This window comes from Castor canadensis, chromosome 13 (assembly GCF_047511655.1).
Source record: "Castor canadensis chromosome 13, mCasCan1.hap1v2, whole genome shotgun sequence".
NCBI lineage: Eukaryota > Metazoa > Chordata > Mammalia > Rodentia > Castoridae > Castor > Castor canadensis.
In genome coordinates, this window is record NC_133398.1 from 86220630 (window position 1) to 86241771 (window position 21142).

General features: G+C 37.6%; 1 protein-coding gene across 1 annotated transcript in view; it reads right to left on the reverse strand.

The window, feature by feature from the left end:
* Positions 1-5088: 5088 nt before the first annotated feature.
* Positions 5089-21142, reverse strand: part of LOC141415469 (uncharacterized) — a 94757-nt gene continuing 78703 nt past the window's right edge. Inside the window, exons 9-10 of the mRNA XM_074052187.1 lie at positions 14530-14582; positions 5089-10226 (exon numbers count right to left, since the gene is read on the reverse strand). The gene's annotated coding sequence lies outside the window, so the exon portion shown is untranslated. The remainder of the gene's footprint in view (positions 10227-14529; positions 14583-21142) is intronic.

Here is a 21142-nt window from a genome sequence, read left to right on the forward strand (position 1 = left end):
AGAACTACCTTAATCCTGTCTAAGAGCAGCAACTCTGGTGACCTAAGGACTTCCCAGCAGGCTCCACTTCTTAAAAGTCACAGTCATTGATGCACTGGGGGCCAAGTATCCAGCACATGAACCCTGAGGAGACAAACCATAGCAACTGGCCTTGTTTTTACTTTTTTTCTTCTTTTGAATTCCTCTCTTATTTTTTCTGGTTTTAGTTGAGCATTTTATATGATTTCATTTTATCTCTTCTCCTAGCATGTATTTCTTTAATCTCTACCTGATCTCCCTTGAGTACAAAATACACATTATATAGCTAATCTCTTCCACTTTCAAGTGACCTTGTCCACTTCATTGATAATTGCAGTCTTCTGTCCTATCCCTTATGACAGTGCTATCATTTAACTTCACTCATCCACAAACTATAGGCACCCAGTACATTCCTGCAAATTTATGTAACATTATCTATTATATCAACCAAGAATAAGGCAAAATATTTTATCCTGGCTTCACTTACTCCTTCTTTAATGCTTCTTCTTTCTAGAGACCTGAATTTTCTAACCTCTACTACTTTTCTTCTGGGAAAGTTTTTAAAAACATGGGTGGAGAGTTGTAATGAGATGGTATGAAACCACGGGAGTTTTGCTTCCATTCTGGAGTCCTAGGTAGTTAGCCTTCCTCTTTCCACCTTTCAGAATCTCTGTTAGTTGTCTTTTGTGTTATTTCCAGGGCTTGTGATTATACATAGGGAGGAGAAGCAAGGAGAGATGTCTACACCATGCTTACCAGTCCAGAAGTCCCCTCTTCCATTTTTTAATAGTTCTCTAGAACACTTTAAAATATGAGCAGAAACAAACACATTTACTGTCTCTAAAAATGTGCTTTTTACTACTTTATCAAGACTATAGGAGACTTAGATGTAAACTTACCCTTGTGTGTTAGAATATAATGAGATTTTTTTTTGCTCTTCAATCTATGCATGTTTGGGTAAAGTAAGTAATTTTTAAAAAAAAGTATTAAGTTTCTGAATATATTTTACTTTCTAGTGACAAGTGTCTAATATATTTTTAAGAGATTCTAGATATTGCTTCATTTCTAAACTTCTCAGACTTGCTATTTTCTAATTTTTTAGGTGGTGGGTAGAAATGGTCATAATGAATGCAAAGAATCTTCTCAATAAATGAGTTGCAATAAGCAGGAAGGTAGAAGTTGGGGAAAGTTCCAGATCCTAAATCAGTGCCCAATGATAAAAACTTATAAATTTGAAACATGGCGCCAAATGGCAAAGCACGTTTGAGGAACAGACTGAGTTAATCCAATTTCCTCATGCTCTAATTTTGTGATGAATGCAATTTGTCTTCCCCTACCTCATTCCTGTATTTGAGATGGATGGCCATGACACTTGCTTCCATAATCATCCTACCTGCACTGCAGTGTGCACCCTGCATTTCTTGCCTTAATATGTGGTTCCATAGAACTAAAGGTGGTATCTGGCTCTGTTACTTAATCAAAGCTAGCACTAAGACATGGTATTGACTATCTACATATATCACACTGACAGAAGACCCAGGTTCTTTGTTTCAGAGCATAATATTCACCGGGCATGAAGAAGACTGATTAGTGCCACGTCTTAGGCTCCAAAGAAATAGCTAGGAAATGTAATGCAAGAAAATCAGATCTCTCCAAAAAATGTATTAAGTCCTGACATGGAGCACCATACTCTCCAGTGTTTAATATGCAGTGAGGTAGATCAGTGCTTCTGTTTAACATTAAACTTTCTCAAACAAGCATTTTATCATCTCAGACTCATCGTCAGGCTCTAAATTATTCTGGAGTTTGTTTTGATGGCAAATTTTTCTTATCAAGAGAACTAGAACATACCAAGAAATAGAGTGACTCACTACTGTCACAGATAATGTGACTCTCAGAGCAGTGGTTCTCAGTCATGTGTACTTCTAACCCCCTGGGAGATATCTGACACTACCTGAAGCATTTTTGTTGTAGAAAGGGGAGGGGAATTTCTACTGGTATCCAGTAAGCAGGAGTCAGGAGTTGTGCTAACCACACTGCAAGGCACAGGACATCCTCACAGCACAAATCACACAGCCCCAAATATCAGAAATGCTGCACTGAGGAGTCCTCTTCCACAGGGAAACACCACATCCCTCAAAGTCATCTATACACTAATGAAATCTCAAGCAATGCCAGGCATTTTCCTGTGTGGATTGCAACAAGCTAGCTTTAAAATTCATATGGACACTAAGAGTGAAAGAATAGCAAGATGATTTTTAAGATGAAAAACAGGTGAACGGAGCAGTGATATCAGAGACGGAAATACAGTGTATTGCTGTAGTGGTTCATGCTCGTTGAATTAGCTCAGATAGGGAGACAATCAATTAAAAAAATTGAAAACGCGGGAATTTAAAATGGGGATTCATTGTGATTGTAATGATTATGTTATTACTGACCAACTCCCCAAAACAATTATTAAAGTTAAGGTAGATTCAGTATTTCTCCCTTTTGCTTTTCTCAATAACCCCTAAAATTTATAGCTCTTACTGTGCAGCAGATTAAGTCCCCTGGTAAATAGTTAGCAGTCACTTTTAGAAGTTTTCATACTTCCTGGAAAAGTCTAATTTTCAAAACAATAGGAACTTGTAAGCAAAAACATCCTTGGAAGTTCTTTGATTGGATTTTAAGACTATTGCAAGAGACTATTATTCATGGAAATGCACTGTTTCCAAGTGTAGACTGTCCAGGGAAGTAGTCTTTATCCTACAAGTTTGAGACAGAAGTGTTACAGATAACAGTTTTTGGGTTTTTAAGATATTTGCATATCCAGTAAGATATTTCAGGGAGGGGACCCAAGTCTAGACAAAATGTGTTTTTGTGTCATGTCCACCTCACACGTGCTTTAACACGGTGTTTTCAGTACACCTGCACTTTGACTTTGACTATCTTAAGAGTTGAGGTGTGAAATTTTCCACTTGTGGTATCATGTCAGCATGCAGAAGATTTCAGATTTTGGAGCACTTCCCATTTCAGATTTTCAAATGAGGGATTCTTCTCCTGTAGTATGAACTTCAGAAAATACTAGGGAGGAGAGAGAGGGAGGAAGGAAGAAGAAAGAAGGGAGGGGGAAGGGGACAGCGTGGGGGGGAAGAGACAGAGAGAAAGGAATAAAGAGAGAGAGGAAGAGGGGAGAGAGAGGGACAGAAATGGGAGGGGGAAAGGAAATAGGGACTAGAGAGGGAGAAAGAAGAGAGGAGGAGAGAGGTAAAGAGTGGAAAGAGGGAGGCAAGAGAAGGGGAGGGAGGGAGATGAAGAGAAAGAGAGGAAGGAAAAAGAAAGAGTGGAAGAGGGAGAGAGGAAGCGAGGGAAGAGGGGGGAAAGGGGGAAGAGAGGAGGAGAGAGGGCAGGAAGAGAAGGGGGAAAGGGAGAAAAAGAGGGAGGTAAAAGAAAGAGAGTGGAAGGGGTAGAGGCAGAGGAGGGAAGGGGGAAGAGAGAAAATTAGGAGGGAAAGAGATAAAGAAAAAAGAAAGAAAGGAAGGAAGCAAAGAAAGATGGTAGGGAGAGAGAAAGGAACAAATGAATGAAGGAAAGAACAATGGAAGGAAGGGAGGAAGAAATGTCCCTATTAAGAAGTTTAAGACATTTACACACCTTCCATGGGGACCTTCCAGCTCTGGGAGATCTACTCTTTGCTACTTTTCTATTTCAATAAACTCTTTCATTTTACACACACACACACAGCTCTGGGAGATCTACTCTTTGCTACTTTTCTATTTCAATAAACTCTTTCATTTTACACACACACACACACACACACACACACACACACACACGAGTTTTCAGTTATCCTGGTAACTGGCAAATCTTCAGTTCTCTATACAAACCTGCAAAGGTTTACATAGCTAAAGGAAATTGATGAAAAACGTTAGCCATCCTTCTGCTCACATTGGGAGCTTTCCAAAACAACTGGAAGAAGAAAGACTTATTATCTGCTCTAATGCAGCTAAGGTGCACCTCAGAGTCCCTTACACAAGCTTAACATTTTGAGTTAAAAATGGAATGAAACTTGCAGCTTTTATGTAAAATGAGTCTTCAAAACTCAGGCATCCTTCATGAGTAGCTAATAAATTGTACTTCCCCAATTAGACTACCTCACTAAAATGGTGGTTGCAGACACTGAAGTAGTTGTTTTTGGATGCCTAGGACACTAACAAAGAACCCCCTGACTCACCTCCCCATTTCTAGCTTGCCAGACTTCAGTCCACTGCAAAGCTAATTGCTGTTGAATTTTGATCACCCTGCTCTGTTCTTTGCACAAACATGAACAACAGAGCCTGAATTAGATAAAATAATGGGATTTTAGAAATAATCTTTACCGGTAAACATTTCACATATTTCAGAGTCTTTAAATCACATTAATATATATCTATTTATTTATATTACAGCTTGCTTCATTTTTTACAGGATTAAAATCTAAAATAATATAGGCAATTAATTTTCATTCTATCTTTTCTAGTTTCAAATTTTGCTACCTAAATCTTTTATAAAAAAATCACAAATCTTATTTTTTGCAAATACTAAAGAATTATAATGATTAAATATTAACCATTCTGATCTTCTGTCACAAACCCATACAGAGGAAGTCTTCAGGAGTCATTTAAGGAAAACAGTATTCATGCAGAACACACATGTGGTGGAGTCCCATATAGCATTGTATAAGACAGGTTCCAAAAAAGATAATAAGTGTCATTATTGTGACCAGAGAAGACATTAGTGGCAGATATAAAACCAGGATAGCCCAGGGTCTCCTCCAGGCCTCTTTGTATCGGGCCTAGCTAGTGATGTGGACTTATTCTCCCCGTCACTCACATGTGGGATCATGGTGATTATGGTGATGATGTAGGTAACATTTAATACTCATGGTGTCCAAGGGAATCTATGCTTTAAGTGGGCAGAGACTATGCTTTCCACTCTGTCCTCAATATCTTGGTGCTGCAATTTGATCAGTAGAAGTTGAACTTGATTTGTTTGCCCATGGAATGTCTGAATTTATCATTTTACAGAACAGTATCACACACTTAGTCTGTGTAGCATTTATAAAATAGTTTTTATTGTAGTTTTGAATATGTGGGTTCAGTTTTACAATTTACAAAGTTACCATGGAAAGAAATACTCAGTAACAGCTGGGTACCAGTGGCTCATGCCTGTAATCCTAGCTATTCAGGAGACAGAGATCAGGAGGATCTCAGTTCAAAGCCAGCCCTGCAAACAGTTCACTAGACCCTATCTTGAAAATACCCAACACTAAATAGGGCTGGTGGTGTGGCTCAAGTGGGAGAATGCCTGCTTAGAAGCATGAAGTGCTGAGTTCAAGCCCCAGAACTGCGCCCCCCAAAAAACAACAAAAACCAAAAACTCAAAAATTATAAAAAGACTTAATGATGCTTCTGTGAAATGAATACCTAAATCTAAGTAATGTTCCATTTGCAACCAACTAATAATATAATTATTAAAATTTTTTAATATTCTTAAAATAACTTTAAGAATTATTAAATAATTAAATATTATCCTGAGACTAATTTTGGAAGCACAGTTATATGCTTAATTATGTTGAAAATGTTATCCTATGTTTGCAAAATGCTGACCCTTCTCAATTTTCTGCCTTTTCCCTCTGTGGACAGGGAGACCAGACATTGGCAAAGGGTTTAGGTCTTGCTCAGCTGTGATTGTGGGTCAAATCTTCCCACTGACTTGTTTTTGTCTGGTCCATGAGCTAAGACATGTTTTTACCTTTTTAAGTAGCTTAAATGTAAAAGGATGATATTTCAAGATGCATGAAATTCACATTCCAGTGTCCACATGTTTATATTACAATACAGTCATACCTACTGTCAATGCCTGTAGCTGCTGTCACATGTTGGTGACAGAGTTGAGCAGTTGCTACAGAGCTTGCATGGTCTAAAAAGCCACATCATTTACTGTATGGCCCTTTGCAGAAAAAGGTGTGCCAATCCTTGATTTAGACTCTTAACACTGTCTGTGCTCTTAAAATACTCAAAATACTCTTAGTACTCAGTTAAGTCTTGTAACATCAGTTTCAAATTGCAATAAGAGACCATACTTAATTGTGTCTGTTTTGTTAATGAGAATAATTTTAAGATTTGGTTTGCTGCTTTTTTAGGACCAATGACACAATTGTCCTTTCTCATAAGGAGCACCTTGCCATTCACTCAAGTTGTGATGACAGACAAGGGCTGACCACACTCTGAAGCCATATATACCCTGGCTACCTCTGCTCTGACAGGGGGACAGTAAGTAGTGGCAAAAAACCTTTCTTTTTTATAAAAAGGTATTTTGAGTATTAAAAAAGTAATCAAAGTCCTTAGTTGGGCCACAGGAAAAACATTAGTGGCAATGCTTGTCCCAGGAGAGATAACAGGAAAGCATGGGTTAAGTCAGTCCTCCATCTTTGGGACCAAATTCATGAGATAAACAGGAGAAAAGGAAGAACAGTTATTTTGGCTCATGGTTTCAGAAGTGTCAGTCCATGCTCAGTGACTATTATTTTGAGGTTGGTGGTGGGAAGGAATATCATGGTGGAGAAGGGCTGCTCACCTTGTGGTGGATGGGAACAAGGACAGGGAGGAAAGGGTCACAATATCCCCTTCAAGGGTATGACCTCAAGGACCTAAGTTCCTCCCACTAGACCCCACCTCCTAAAGCTCCCACCACTTCCCATTGCCCCACAAGATGGCGACCAAGGCATCAGCACGTGGGCCTTTGGGGCATATTTGAGATCCAAACCATAACCATGGTAGATATAAAAGCATTGTCTGAGCTAAATCAATATTTCATTAGTGAAGTCAGTTTGGGAATCTGTCATCTGGGATGCTGAGACCAATTTTTCAGATTTGGGAATATTTGTGTGTATATAATGAGATGCCTTTTTTTCTTAGTGTATTATTATTGTACTGGGTGTACATTGTGACATCTACAAAAGTTCTTAAAATATATAATAGATCACCCCCTCCATCATCCTCCTTTATTTCTTCTTCCCCCTTCTTAGAATAGTTTCAACAGGCCTCATTTTTCCATTTTTATATGAATACATGATTTTCCACCACATTTACCCTCCTATGCCCTTTCCTTATATCCTCCCCCTCCCACAGGTACTAACCCCCAGGCAGGACCTATTTTACCTTTCTGTCCTCCATTTTTGAAAAAAAGACATTTTTGTTTGTTTAAGATAGCTATATAGGATGTTTCATTGTGGCATTTCCATGTGTGTGTGTGTGTGTATGTGTGTGTGTTATAACCCAAATTGGTTCATTCTATCCATTTTTCTCCTTTTCACCTTACTCCTCTTCTTACAGTGATTTCAAAAGGTTTAAAAATTCTATATTCATTCTTATATAGAAAGTACATCAACCATAGTCACCATCTCTACTTCCTTCTTTTACCCTCCCCTCCCAATTAGAGCATGATGTTTTTCATTCTTGTCCTTTCTTGAAGATGGGACCCAACTCCAAACATGAAACTTATTGATGCTTCATATATGCCTTATACACACAGCCTGAAAATGACTTTAGATATTTCTAGTGAGACTTGTGTTTGACAGCGACCTGTCACATGGGATAAGGTGTGGCATTTTCCACTTGTGGTATCATCAGTGCTCAAAACATTTTGGATTAGGGATGTTTAACCTGTATTAGTTTATAGAAAATGAGTTACATTTATTACTTGGCTGACTGGTTTATTGTTTTCCATACAGAACAGTCCTTAAGTGAAGCGTTTCCTGAGTTTGTGAGGGCTTGTACATGTTCATATATTACCCTCTACTCTTAGGGCAGCTTAGGGGTATGGCATCGTTAAGCCTCACTTTGGAAAGACCTTTGGCCATACTGTTTCACCATGGTATGGCACTGGGCACACTCTGTGTTAGATCCAACCTTTTTCCTTAAGGATTTTCATTCATGGTTGAATTCCATGGTCAAGTTGTCCTCACTCAGTGCCTATTCACCTTCTATTCCAAGAATTCTTTCCTGTCTGTGAGAATATTCTTATTGCTTTGTACATGAACAGACACGAAGTAGATATGAAGACCTCTTTCCCTGAGAAAAGGTTTAGTCATGTTTCTTATCCGCTATCACTGCATGTTGCTTTGGAGAAGTGTGAGACTAAATTTATTTTAATGTACTTCTCTACCTCCGCATGTGGGGGAAGTGTTGAGAGAGGTGTTGCGATATGGCCCCTGGACATCCCTGCCTATTCTTGCTGACTGTGTCAGATGGTGTGTCATTTCTACCCCCTAATATTGAGTCTCTGTAACTACATCCTGTGGGCAGTTCCACAGGTCAAGGGGAACCCAGCATTGCCACCATTGACTGCCCACTTTCCAGAAGGGGAGGGACTGGCTTGTTGCCACTCAGAACATTCTGAGCATTGTCCTGGGTCCTCATCAGAGATGCGTACATATGTGTGTGTGACTTCCACCTGAATGTGGTATCACACACACACACACAGGTCACCTTGCTCTCTGGAATTCAGATGTCCATGCCACCTGCTGTGTTGTGAGTGATAAAGTCTTTTGACTCCTTCCCAGAGATGTTATATTTTCTTTCAGCCCCATCCACAAAACTAAAGAGGGGTGAAACCTCAGACTCTTCACAGTCTTTTCTGACATGATATCCTTCAATTTCAAAAACTTACAGAGACTATGTCTCAGTCTTAACCATTTTCTGATAACTTTTTCTCAAAACAAAATGCTTTTTATCTAAACATTTTGTTCTCCTTTAAGAAAGATTGTGCCAGGTGCTGGTGGTTCATGCCTGTTAATCTTAGCTACTTGGGAGGCTGAGACCAAGAGGATTACAGTTTAAGTCCAGCCCAGACAAATAATTTGAGAACCCCCATTTCCAAAATAACCAGAGTAAGATGGACTGGATATATGGCTCAAGTGGTAGAGTGCCTGATTTGCAAGTGCAAAGCCCTGAGTCTAAACCCCAGTCCCACCAAAAGGGAAAAAAAAAAAAAAGAAGAGTTGCTTTATTATGGTTTGAAATACATTTTCTGTTTCATGCATCAGATTCTCTGTAGCTGGGACTTCTTATTGAAGTCTCCCTTTGCCCTCCTTTCATTCTGTGTTTTCCCCAATTGCATTAAGCTCTGTGCTCTCCTCTGAATTCAATGTAATCCACACTTTCCCTCAATGTCAGTAATTTGATATTAGCTGTGTTAATTCTATATATAGCTATTTCTGATTTATCTATTATTTCTGCTATGACCTTGTTTGGGACTCTGTTTTGTTTTCCTTTGAATTTATTTTTTAAATTTTTGTCTTTTACCTCTTGTCTTACTAAGGCTCATACTATGAAATTCACAGGATTTTCTTTCCCTTAACTCGTGCTCTGTCAGAGCAGCTTTGTGATGTTCGTGTGCTGTAGCCCATTATCTTGTACTTCCTTGTTCTCATTTTCTTTATCTCATGTGTCTTTCTTCTTTTCTTCTTTCACTGTCACTGTATTTTATGCTTTTAAAACATTATGCTTGACGCAAGCAACTCTGTCCAAACATTTAATTAGTTTATATAGAAGGCAGCTGAATTTTTCTTGACAGACATCCAGCTCCTCACAATCTGACACGTACTTTTGTCCCTTCTGATCTACAATCACAGGTCTAGAGTCTGTCAGGCAATCCATTTTTTTTGTGATGTAAGAGTTTGAGTTGGTGAAGAAGGGTATGTTGCACTGTGTCTGATGTGCTAGCTGTTCTCTGTTTTGTCTTCTTTTCTAAAACTGTGACACCTGTACAACAGGAGCAGTGTTCTATACCTACATCAGGACACACCAGCATTTTAGATTGTTGGCATTCTGACCACAAGCCCTGGTGTGTGGGGACTCTTCATTATAAAATTGTCTTCATTATATATTAACTCCTCTCTGGCAGCTTACATCAGCTCTCAACTTCTCGAAATGTTGATGTATTTGTGTGACTCTTCTGGATATTTCATTCATTTTCAGCTCCTCAACAAGCCTTCTGAAGGAAGGTGAAGAGCAAGTGCAATATTCAAAATATTCCTTTTTCTGAAAGATTTTCTCCATACCTTCTTCTTCCTTTCTTTTCACCTCTTCTTTAAAAAAAAAAAAACATTGATTAATTCCTTTTCTTCCCTTGAGCAGCTGGGACTTGTGGAATTGGGCAGTTCCAGGGCATGGAGGAATTGGGGCCTGCAGGGATAGAGACAAGGAAAGAAGGGACAAGGGGTAAGAAAACTAGCTACTCATTGGGAAAATGAGCAAATATGTAAATGCACTGAGGATTCTGGGGCAAGCTCTCACTGGGAATGGGATAGAATGTACATGTGGAAAGAAAGAAGACCACCCTGTGGTGCTAGATTGGAAATGGACGTATCAACATGAATGGGTTTAATATTATATAATAAGTAATAAAAAAGTAATCATAGAAGGGTGTGTGCATGTGTGTGTGGTGTGTAGTATACAAGTACACATATTTCCTAACTCTGACTACTGAGAGGGCCTTAGAAACAAGAGTGCCCCAGGTGCAAAGAGACATAGGTATAGATCTTGGAAAACACCATTTTCTATCATTCTCTGCTAAAGGAAACTACAATAAGCCAGGTGCAGTCGCACCTGCTTGTAATACCAGCTACTCAGGAGACAGAGGCAACAGGATTGTGGATTTGAGTCCAGTCCAGGCAAAAGACAGCAAGACTTTATCCAAAAACATAATAAAAGCAAAAGGGCTAGGGTTGTAGCTCAGTGGTAGAGCACTTGCCGTGCAAGCACAAGGTCTTGGGTTCAGTCCCCAGTACCATAAAAGAAAAAAGGAACAAAAAGAAATGTCAACCACTTTAGAGAAATGGTTGATTTCTGAGATGGGACAGAGAAGATATACAAAGTCTAGATCATCTTGCTGTGGCAAAAAGGTTGTTTTTTAAAAGCTCATCAAAGAGTACAAACTTATCCAAACAATTTGGGAGGGCTCCCACTGACCACATGTGGAACATTAAGATAAGTTAAAGTAACAGATTATAAAACATTAGCTTATAATAGGAACCCAAGTGATAGTGCTAAAAATTTTAAATAAACAAAAATAAGAGTAAACAAACAGAAAGTCAAGAGAAAAGCTTTTCATAACAGAGGAATACCAACTGACTAGTGTAAGGAATAATGGAACTCAGAAAATCACCATTGACGCCCATCATAGTAATTTGATAGTAATTTAATGGCTGGCAGAGTGGCTCAAGTGGTACAGCACATGCCTAGCAAGCATGAGGTCCTGAGCTCAAACCCCAGTACCACCAAAAAACAAAGGAAAAAAGTAGTAATTTAACAACTATCAATAAGTTGAAAGCCAGTGGATGAAGTTATGACAGCACCTTTAAGTCACAAAATATTTGTAAATTACAAAAAGAAAAATAGGAACTTTATATGGGCAAAATTACAGGTACCACTTTGCAAGGCAATCACAGCTAACGTGACAAGTAATGGGACTAGTCAATGCTGTATGTCCCCTGATATGGTACACTGAGCAGAACAGAGCACCACTTCTGTGGCATTTTTGATAAAAATGCATGATGTTAATCTAATGATAAGTATCAGATCCAAACCGAGGAACATTCTACAAGTCAACTGAAAATGCCACCAAAAGAAGAGTCACGGTCATGAAAGACAAGAAAAGTTCCAGAATGGGGGACACTAGAGAGAAATATGTATGATATGTGGTCTGAGATCAAATTCTGGACTAGAAGAAGAAAGAGTGTTTTTGATGAGGGGATTACTGGAACAGTGGGGTGAATTCAAATGTGTTTAAGTCTGTGTGTGTGAATATGTATGAATGTGTGTGGGGGGGGAGTTATATATGATGGTTCCATATACTATAGCTTCAGTCATAATCAGTTCTTATGTTAAGTTGAGATGAAACCTTGAGACCATCAATTTACCTGGTAGAAGGAGCACACAGATGAATTGAGTTAGTTAACTATGTATTACGGTAATAAACACCTAAGTTAAGCAACTGCTAAAGACCAAAGATTCATTTGGCTTATTTGGAGGCGTCTGTCTAGTACCAGGTAGACCCAGTGCTTTTAGGTGTCTGGTGGGGGTGGGCACAGCACATCATGGTGGGAGGAAGTGGCAGAGAAAACTGCTCTCCTCGTGGCCAGAAAGTGAGAAATGAAGTGACCAGGCCCCCTCAGCTTTCTTGAGTCCAGCCTCCAGTGACCTAAAACCCCACTAGTTTCCATTTCTATAAAGTTTCACCACCTCACATTAGTGCCAGCTGGGGACCAAGTCTCTAGCCCTGAGCCTTTGGGGAACATTTCAGTTCCACTATAGTGTTAGTCAAATTAAGAAACTTAATTCTCTCACTTACAATCTTAAGGACTACTTAATGCAAAGCCTAGGAGCAAAGTTAGCATAAAAATCACCTAGAATAAACATTAACATGAAGGTAAAGTTTATAGAACAGTGGTCAAAGAATCACTAGCTTTAGAATTATTCATGGTCCCCACCATGGGCCACTGTGTGGGAAAGTCTGGGAAGAGCTCAGGTGTCTGCATTTTTCACAGGCGGTTCTTATCCTCTTAACATGATAGCATGACATTATTGCCTTCAGAATGGGGTTTACCCTGACATGAGTGTTGTAAAAATTGCTAAATAGTGTCTTTAACATTCAGGATTGACATGACAAAATGTACATGTGCATGTTACTTTCAGTTAATGCTTAATACTATGTCTTCAGAGAAAAGTGAGTGGAACAATGGACCATTTGGCTAAGGTTTTGCAGTTATTACACCTTTTGGTTCTCTTTCTTTGCTTCCCAATCTCCTTTCTGCTTTATTTTGAGAGCTCACCCAAGAAAAAAATTTAACTGTATATACTCTTAAGATTATAAAACATTTGAAAGTTCTTAGGGGACCATCACTAAGAGGGGTATCATTCTAATGTACATCATTTTTCTTAAAATAATGTTAATGTGGTTTGCATTTTGTGAAGTCACAGAAATATTTTTAGGGGTCTTGGGATATAGCTAAGTGGTAGAGTACTTGCCTAACTTGGTTTGATCCCTGCCTTGGAAGAAGGAAGGAAGGGAGGGAGGGAGGGAGGAAAGAAGGGAGGAAGGGAAGGAGGGAGGAAAGAAGGGAGGAAGGGAAGGAGGGAGGGAAGGAAGGGAAAGAAAGGAAGAAGGAAGGAAGGGAGGGAGGGAAGGAAGGAAAGGGAAAAAATTTGGAATGAGTATTTGCCAATCTTACTATGTTTAAAAGTTGTTTGAATAATGTTTTATTCAGTGCCGTTTAGGTCTCATGATATATGATAAATGTATATATTTTAAATTTTTATATGCTCACAATGTTTGTGAAAAATTGTAGCTTTTTGCCACTCTCCATAAGGTCTGAGTTTGACATGGAGATTAAATGCTCAATAAGATACCATTTGTATTTTCAGTGTTTTCCTTGGAGGAGGAATGGCCAGCAGACAGAGGGGCAGGTCCTGCAGCTGAATGGGATGACCCTGGACCTGGAAGAAAGAGCCACAGTGACACCAGGAGTGCAGCCATGGTGGAAGGACACTGCAGCCCCTATGAACCCTTGTGTCACAACGGAGAGAGATGTCAAGAGAAACACAGAGGGATCACTTGTGACTGTGCCTTCTCTGCTTAGGACAGGTTCTTCTGCTCAGATGGTGAGTGTGACCAAGAAGCAGATTGTAGAGACAGGGTGGGAAATTTACATAATTTAAGGGACACTTCTGGCATTTTACATTATAAAGGATAAGACTGGGCAATTATTTGAAATAGAATCCTCTCTGTCCCAAATTCTTCTATGGAATTTACAAGGGGTATGACTATTTTTGAAAGTGTAAGGCTATTAAATAGAATGCCAGTCATCTCTAGACTTCTTATTTGGAGGACTTCTCCTTCTATCTTCTCTTCACTGTTGATGTTCTCAAAATAATTAAGTTTTCAAAACTCTGTCCTTGAGCTGTTGAGGTCATTAAAGCATCAATAAAGATCATTAAAGCATCATCGTTACTCATGAAAATGACTTGAATGATGCAAAAATACTTTTAAAAATTGCCTTTTCACATACAACAAACATCCTAACTAGGAAGAAAAATGTATATTTAAGTAACTATGACATGTCATTAACAGCACCACCTGCTATGCTGTAAGAGGCTCAACCATTTTTTCTCAGAGGACCATCACTAAGAGGGGTATCAGTCAGCTTATGTTCAGACACAAGTCATGTTTTCAGAGGAAAGAAGGGACCTATCTGAGTGTAAAACATACTATGCCAGCTTCTCAAATATATTTGTAATACTCTTATGGAACCTCCTAGAATACTGAGTCAATAAAACTAAATTTAATAGCCTTTTAAGTGTCTCTGGGATGCTACTAAGACTATATTTAGCAATACAAAGGGCTTTAATTGCCACAAAAATTGGGTGACTTTCAAAGGAATTTTGAGAATTAGGTATTTAGAAGTCATTGAATCTTTCAAGCCAGTACCTTTTAAAAGTCTTCTACTCATCCTCTTGACCGAGTTATAATTTATGATTGATCTGTAATAACAAATGATATAGAAAACTCTTCATATTTGATGATCAATTTTAAGGTGAACACTTCTTCTTATTATTATTATTAATTTATTGACTTGTGCATACATTGTTTGAGTCATTTCTCCCAACTGCCCCCACCCCACCCTATACCCCCTCCCCCATCCCCCTCCCTTCCAGGCAGGACCTGTTCTGCACTTTTCTCCAGTTCCCTTGAACAGTAGAAACAAGCAATAATAAGAAAGACATAGAATTTTTGCTAGTTGAGATAAGGACAGCTATACAGAGAGATTCCTAGCATTTCTTTCATGTACAAATGAGTTACAACCCAGGTTGATTCATCTCTAACTGATCTTTATACTGGTTCCTGATCCCCTTCTCGTGTTGACCTCTGTTGCTTTAAGGTTTCTGTATTGATTCCTCTGGAGTGGGAACATCAAATGCTTTCATGTTTTAGGTTTAAGGGGTGAACACTTCTTCATGAGGACAGGACTGATGTCTAAGTAACTCCCACCCCACTGAGCACAGAGTGAATGTTATTTTATAACCCAAAATTGTATTAGATATAGACAGTGTGTTGTAAGTGAATATGAAATAGCCCTCCAGGGGCTAGAGGGCAAGTGAGAGTTAAATTTCTTAATCAAAGAAGAATAAATAGTCTGAATTTTATGGAAATAAATAAATCAATCCTTGGATTTTGTGGAAAGAGAAAGATTATAATATTCCAAGACAATGATCATTTAAAAGTATATGGATGTGTGTGTGTGTGTGTGTATGTGTGTGTGTGTATACACTAAACACATTTTTGGAGTTAATTGGGTATAAAATTAAAATGTCAACTTTTCATAAAATCATATGACAGATTATACTAAGAGAGCTCAGTACAATGCAGACATTACCTTACATAATATTTTATTTCCTAGTGAACAATAAATTGGAGAAAGATATTTGGTTTAAAAAATCTACATTTTGATCTTTTTTATTATCATATTATTGTTGTACTGGGGATACACTGTGATATTTACAAAAGTTCAATTCACCCCCTTCATCATTCTCCTTTATCACCTCTCTCCCAATTCCTGGAATATTTTCAACAGGTCTCATTTTTTCATTTTCATGCATGAGTACAGAATATTTCCACCACATTCATCCTCACACACCCATCCTTATATCTGATCTTGAAGGAGAGTTGGTCGTCAAATCATGACAGATGGAAGGGGATATTACTACTGACTTTATAGAAATTGCATGGATTTTGAGGGAATACTATGAACAACTATATATGTCAAAAATTATATACCTGAAATAAAATAAATTCCTAGAAAGACACAAATTACAAAAAATTGACTCAAGAAGAAAGAGAAAGGCTGGAGGGTAGAGCACCTGCCTACCAAATGTGAAGCCTGAGCTCACAGGCTTTTAATAATAATAATAATAATAATATTAATTATATATTATTATATAATATAATTAATATTATAGATAATAATTAATAATTAATAATAATAAAGAGAAAACTTGAATAGGACTATAACAATGAAAGGAATGTTTTTATTTTAAAACAACTGCACAAAGAGTGAAACCATTTAGTTTCACTGGTTGAGTCTATCAAACATTGAAGTAAAAATTCATATTGATTCTTTAAAACTCTTCCAAAAAATAATAGACAGAAGAGCATTTCCCAACTTATTGTGTAAGGTCATTATTTCCCTGATATCAAAGCCAAATAAAGATATAAAAAGAAAGCTACAAAATAATATCACTTAAGTATATAGATGCAAAACCCTCACAAAATACTATCAAACCAAATTCAGTCACATGTAAAAAATGATTATATATCAAGATAGTGGAGATTATCACAGAAAGGCAGAGTTGTTTAAACCATCAGTGTAATGAGGGCAAAACAGATAGTCATCTTAATCAATGCAAGAAAGTCAGTTGATAAAATCCAATGACCTTCATGATAAGAAATAGCCAAGAAATCAGTCATAAAAGACAACTCCTTCAGTGTAACAAATGGTATCTATGAAGACCCCATATCCTGGATCATTTTCACTATAAAATACTGAATGCTTCCCCCCTAAGACTGGAAAAAGACAAGGCTGTATATTCACCCAACTTCTAGTCAACATTGTAATAAGATTCTAGTCAGGTGTTTAAGACAAGAAAAGGAAATAGATGTATTTGGATTAGGAAGGAAGAAGTTAAACTTTCTCTATTCACAAGTGACCTGGTATTTTTTAATATAGGCTGTCCTAAGGAATTACATAAAACCATTAGAACTGAAAACAAGTACACAATGCTGCGAGACACAAGATCAGTACAGAAAATCAACTGTATCTGTACACACTAGCCAGGGACCATTTGAAAATAAAGTTAACAAGAAAGTCTCATTTAGTATTAAGAAAGAAAAAATACGCAGGGATACTTTAAAGAAAAGAAATGGAAGCCAAAAATCAATGAACCAATAAAGAAATGGGCAACCAAACTAAACGGAACTTTTCCAAAGGAAGAAGTCCAAATGGCCAAAAAACCCGTGAAAAAATTCTCACCATCCCTGGTCATAAAGGAAATGCAAACAAAACCACACGAAGATTCTACCTCACTCTTGTAAGAATAGCTAGAATCAAGAACAACACCAACAGCAAATGTTGGTGAGGATGCAGGGAAAAAGGAATCTTCATATACTGCCGGTAGGAATGTAAGCTACTACAACCACTCTGGAAAACAATATGGATGCTTCTTAAAAAACTAAATATAGATCTGCCATATGATCCAGCAATACCACTCCTAGAGATATACCCAAAGGTATGTGACTCATTATTTGATTTTCTTCACCAAATCTGTACAAATGATCAATAAACACATGAGAAAAAGTGGGGTAACAATTTAGAAATGGAAATCAAAGTCACCACAAGATGTAACTTTATAACTACTAGAGTAACTATTATGCACATGCGTGCATTAAATTGATGCCATAATTATGTATATTTATGGAGTGCAATGTGATATTTTCAGACATATATACACTGTGTAGTAATCATATCTGTAAGTGGCATATCTGTCATTCCAGACATACATCATTTCTTTGTATTGGGAACACGCTTCCCTACCAGTTATTTTGAAATAATTAATTGTTGTCTCTCATAATTTTGTAGAATCACTATATTTTATAAGAAAGGCAATAAAAAAAATCCTTGGTGAAGATGTAGAGTTATTGAAACTCTCATAAATTGATTTTTGGGAATATAAAGCAATGCAGCTATTTTGGATAGAAAAAAAAAAACGTAGCTCAGTGGTACAGCTTTCACTTTGCATGCACAAGGTCCTTAGTTTGAGTCCCAGCACTGAAAAAAATTGATAGTTCCTCAAAATGTTAAAGATGAAATTACCCTAAGACTGAGAAGTTCTACTTTTGGGATTATTTGAAATGAAAATAATGGTGTCCACACAAAAATTTACACATGTGTCTCCATAGCATTATTCATAAAAGTCAGAAAGTAGAAACAGCCCAAATGTTCAGTGGTTATTCATACAACAAAATATTCACCAATAAAAAAGGAATATTATATTGGTAAGTTTCACAACTTGTGTGAACCTTGTAAGTATGCTAAATGAAAGAAGCCAATCACAAAAGACTACACATTATACAACTCCACTAAAATGAAATCTCCAGAAGACTAAGAGTGGATTGGCAGTTGCACAGGCTCAGTTGTTGGGTACAAACATAGAGTGGCTTCCAGCTGGTGACCTGAGGGAGGCAGAGGGCAGGGATGATGAAAGTGCTCCAGAGTTGACTGTGGTGTTGGTTAACAAGTTTGGCAATGCACTAAGACATGGAATTTTATGTTTTAATTTGGTCTACTTCATGGCATAGGACTATATCTTAATAAGAACATGTTTTTTAATTAGCCTCTTGGAGAAAAGTTGGAACCCTAAGCTAAGGGCAGTTGTCTTTAAACTGTACATTTTAACTGAACAACTAGTATGTAAGTCTAAGACGAAAATCCTTAAGAGAATTTCATGAAATCTCTAGAAGATATTATTCTGTTCTGGGTTTTGAGTATGTTGGGGTCTGCTACTTTTCTAATCCAACTTTACTTTTCTAAGAAGCTTAAGACTTAAAATGAAAAATCAGTACAAGAAAACATTTTACTACTTTATCTCACAGGCTATTTGAGGACTGGATTCATTCTTTAAATATTCTTAAAGTAAGACTTCATACTTCTATTTTGTTAACATACCAAAAGTTATTTCCTGCTAGAGATTTCTTCCTATTTTGAGACTGGTTCTTCACTGATATTCAATAACATTACACCTTGAGTGAAAATACCAACTCCCCCAGTCCTTCTTCACAGAGGAGTGTGACACTGTCCAGAGGGACCATCACACTGAGCTTTCAGACCACACGGACTCCAAACTTATTGCTTTATCCTGGTCAACAATGATGGATAGCTTTTATGACAAAAAACAAAACATGCAAAAACACTGAATTAGAAAAGCAGGACTGTAATGACATGGGTCTTTCTTACAAGAAAGAAAATCACATACTTTTCAATGTTTTTGATTTTTCAGTCCCATCCATAACAGTTACCAGTATTTCAAGATTAAGGTTAGATGCTTTTCCCTATGATAAACTGTATAATTGTATAGATTTGACATGAAATTACACGTACTGATAGGATGTCTTTAATATTATGCAGTGATCTAAATCAGTTTTGCAGGTCATTGTGAAATAAGGTATCTGGATATTTGGCCTATGTCCCCTGCTCATTCTAGGTTAGGTAAAGGCGCATTACCACAGATGGTTCAGTAAAACTAAATAAAAACCAATTTACAACAGCAACGGATAACTCTTCAATAGTTAAGAAACTAGTTAGATTCTAGCCACATAAGACAAGTGAAGTGACCGTCCCTCAAACAATGGCACATGGGCAGTCTCAGGCCTTCACAGTTGGACAGCAGGCCAGACTTTACGTTTACTAGGTAGTGAGTCAGGACAAAAATTTAATTTCTAGAAAATCCTATAAAATCAGGATTTTAGAATAAGCTGTAAGAAAGTTATGGGTACTTCTGGGGTATCTATGTAGGTGAGTAGTGTGTGTTAGGAGATGTGGATAGTGAAGGCTGGGATGTGGATAGTGAAGGCTGGGATGTGGCTCAACGTGGTAGAGCACCTGTCTAGCAAGTGCAAAGCCCAGGACTGCCAAAACCAAGTCTTATTAAAGTTGTTACAAGTGTAGAAACTGAATATTGATACAGTGTTACATGGAGTTTTATCATTTCATAAAATAGCTTACTCATAATTTAGGTCTCAGTCTTCATATGCGTAACTTAAGACTTTTCATTTAAGAGAGAAACTGCTTATTAGCAACACATTTAATCTTGACTTTTAAAAGTAGTGTAATTGGACTCAGGGTTTAGCACTGGGATAGTCACTGTTCCAGAAGAGGTAACTGTTGGGTACATCCAAGTTGATGTACTAAACAGATTCAAAATGAATTCAGCAGGTAAGAGTAAATGTGTTCTAGAATCTACATTGAGTCTTTTGCAAAATACCATTTTAATCTTAGATGTCACTTACTTTCCTCTTCAGGAAGTTTGCAGGTTAGGTACAAGCTAAACAGACACCAGCTTCCAGATGCTTTTAACTTTGACTTTCAAAACCTGGCTGATGGGCGCCTTCACCAGCTGAAGATGAACTGGGAAGGAGGCCATGGTCTTTGTAGAGGTAATGTGGGAACTCCAAGTCTAAGAATAAGTAATCCAATGCAACAATTTGGTAATCAATTTTAACAAAAGAGCAACCCACTTGGTATTGTGTTCCACAGATCAAGAATGAAAAGCCAAATATAGCCAGGGTTAAGGGAAAGGAAGTTGGTATTTGCTTTATTTAACAATGATTCTGTCAAGACCATGGTTACTCTTTGGCCTTTTACAATGACAAAGTGTCACTCATTTAACTTTATTCCATAGGAACATGTCTAGTTTTACATGATGACTACTGATGGAATTAGTTAATATTTCAGCAGGAACCTGTCCTCATAATTATTAAAAAAACAGATACTACATCTACTGAAACACAAGGTGAAAAAGCACAAAGAATCTCACTGAAATGGAAATAAACAAATAGACCTGAGTCAGAAGAGAATGAGTGAATAGCCACTGGCATCTGAAGGAAAATATAGTTTAAGCCTGTGCATAGCATTACGGTTTCTGGCTATATGTGACAATTCTCTTACAGAGAATATGTTTTTAAGTTTTAAACACCTGATTCCATCCTTTTGTGAATTCTGCCAATTACAGATGTCTGAAGAAAAGAAGGAGGATGCTGATGGCTTTCGCAAGTTGGTTATAAGGTGGCCATCCATTCTAAATGTCATTCAAAGGTGACTTATTAAAGCTCTGTCGTAGCATTTACAAGTCATTTACTTTCGTCATTCTTTTCCTGGCTTTTCCTTATCATTAAATTTTCACCTCTTTCTGATATTTGCGATGCAAGGGACAGTTTGTAGGTTAACCAGAGTGCAAAGAGAGGAGTCACCTTGTCTTCAGGGACAGAATTC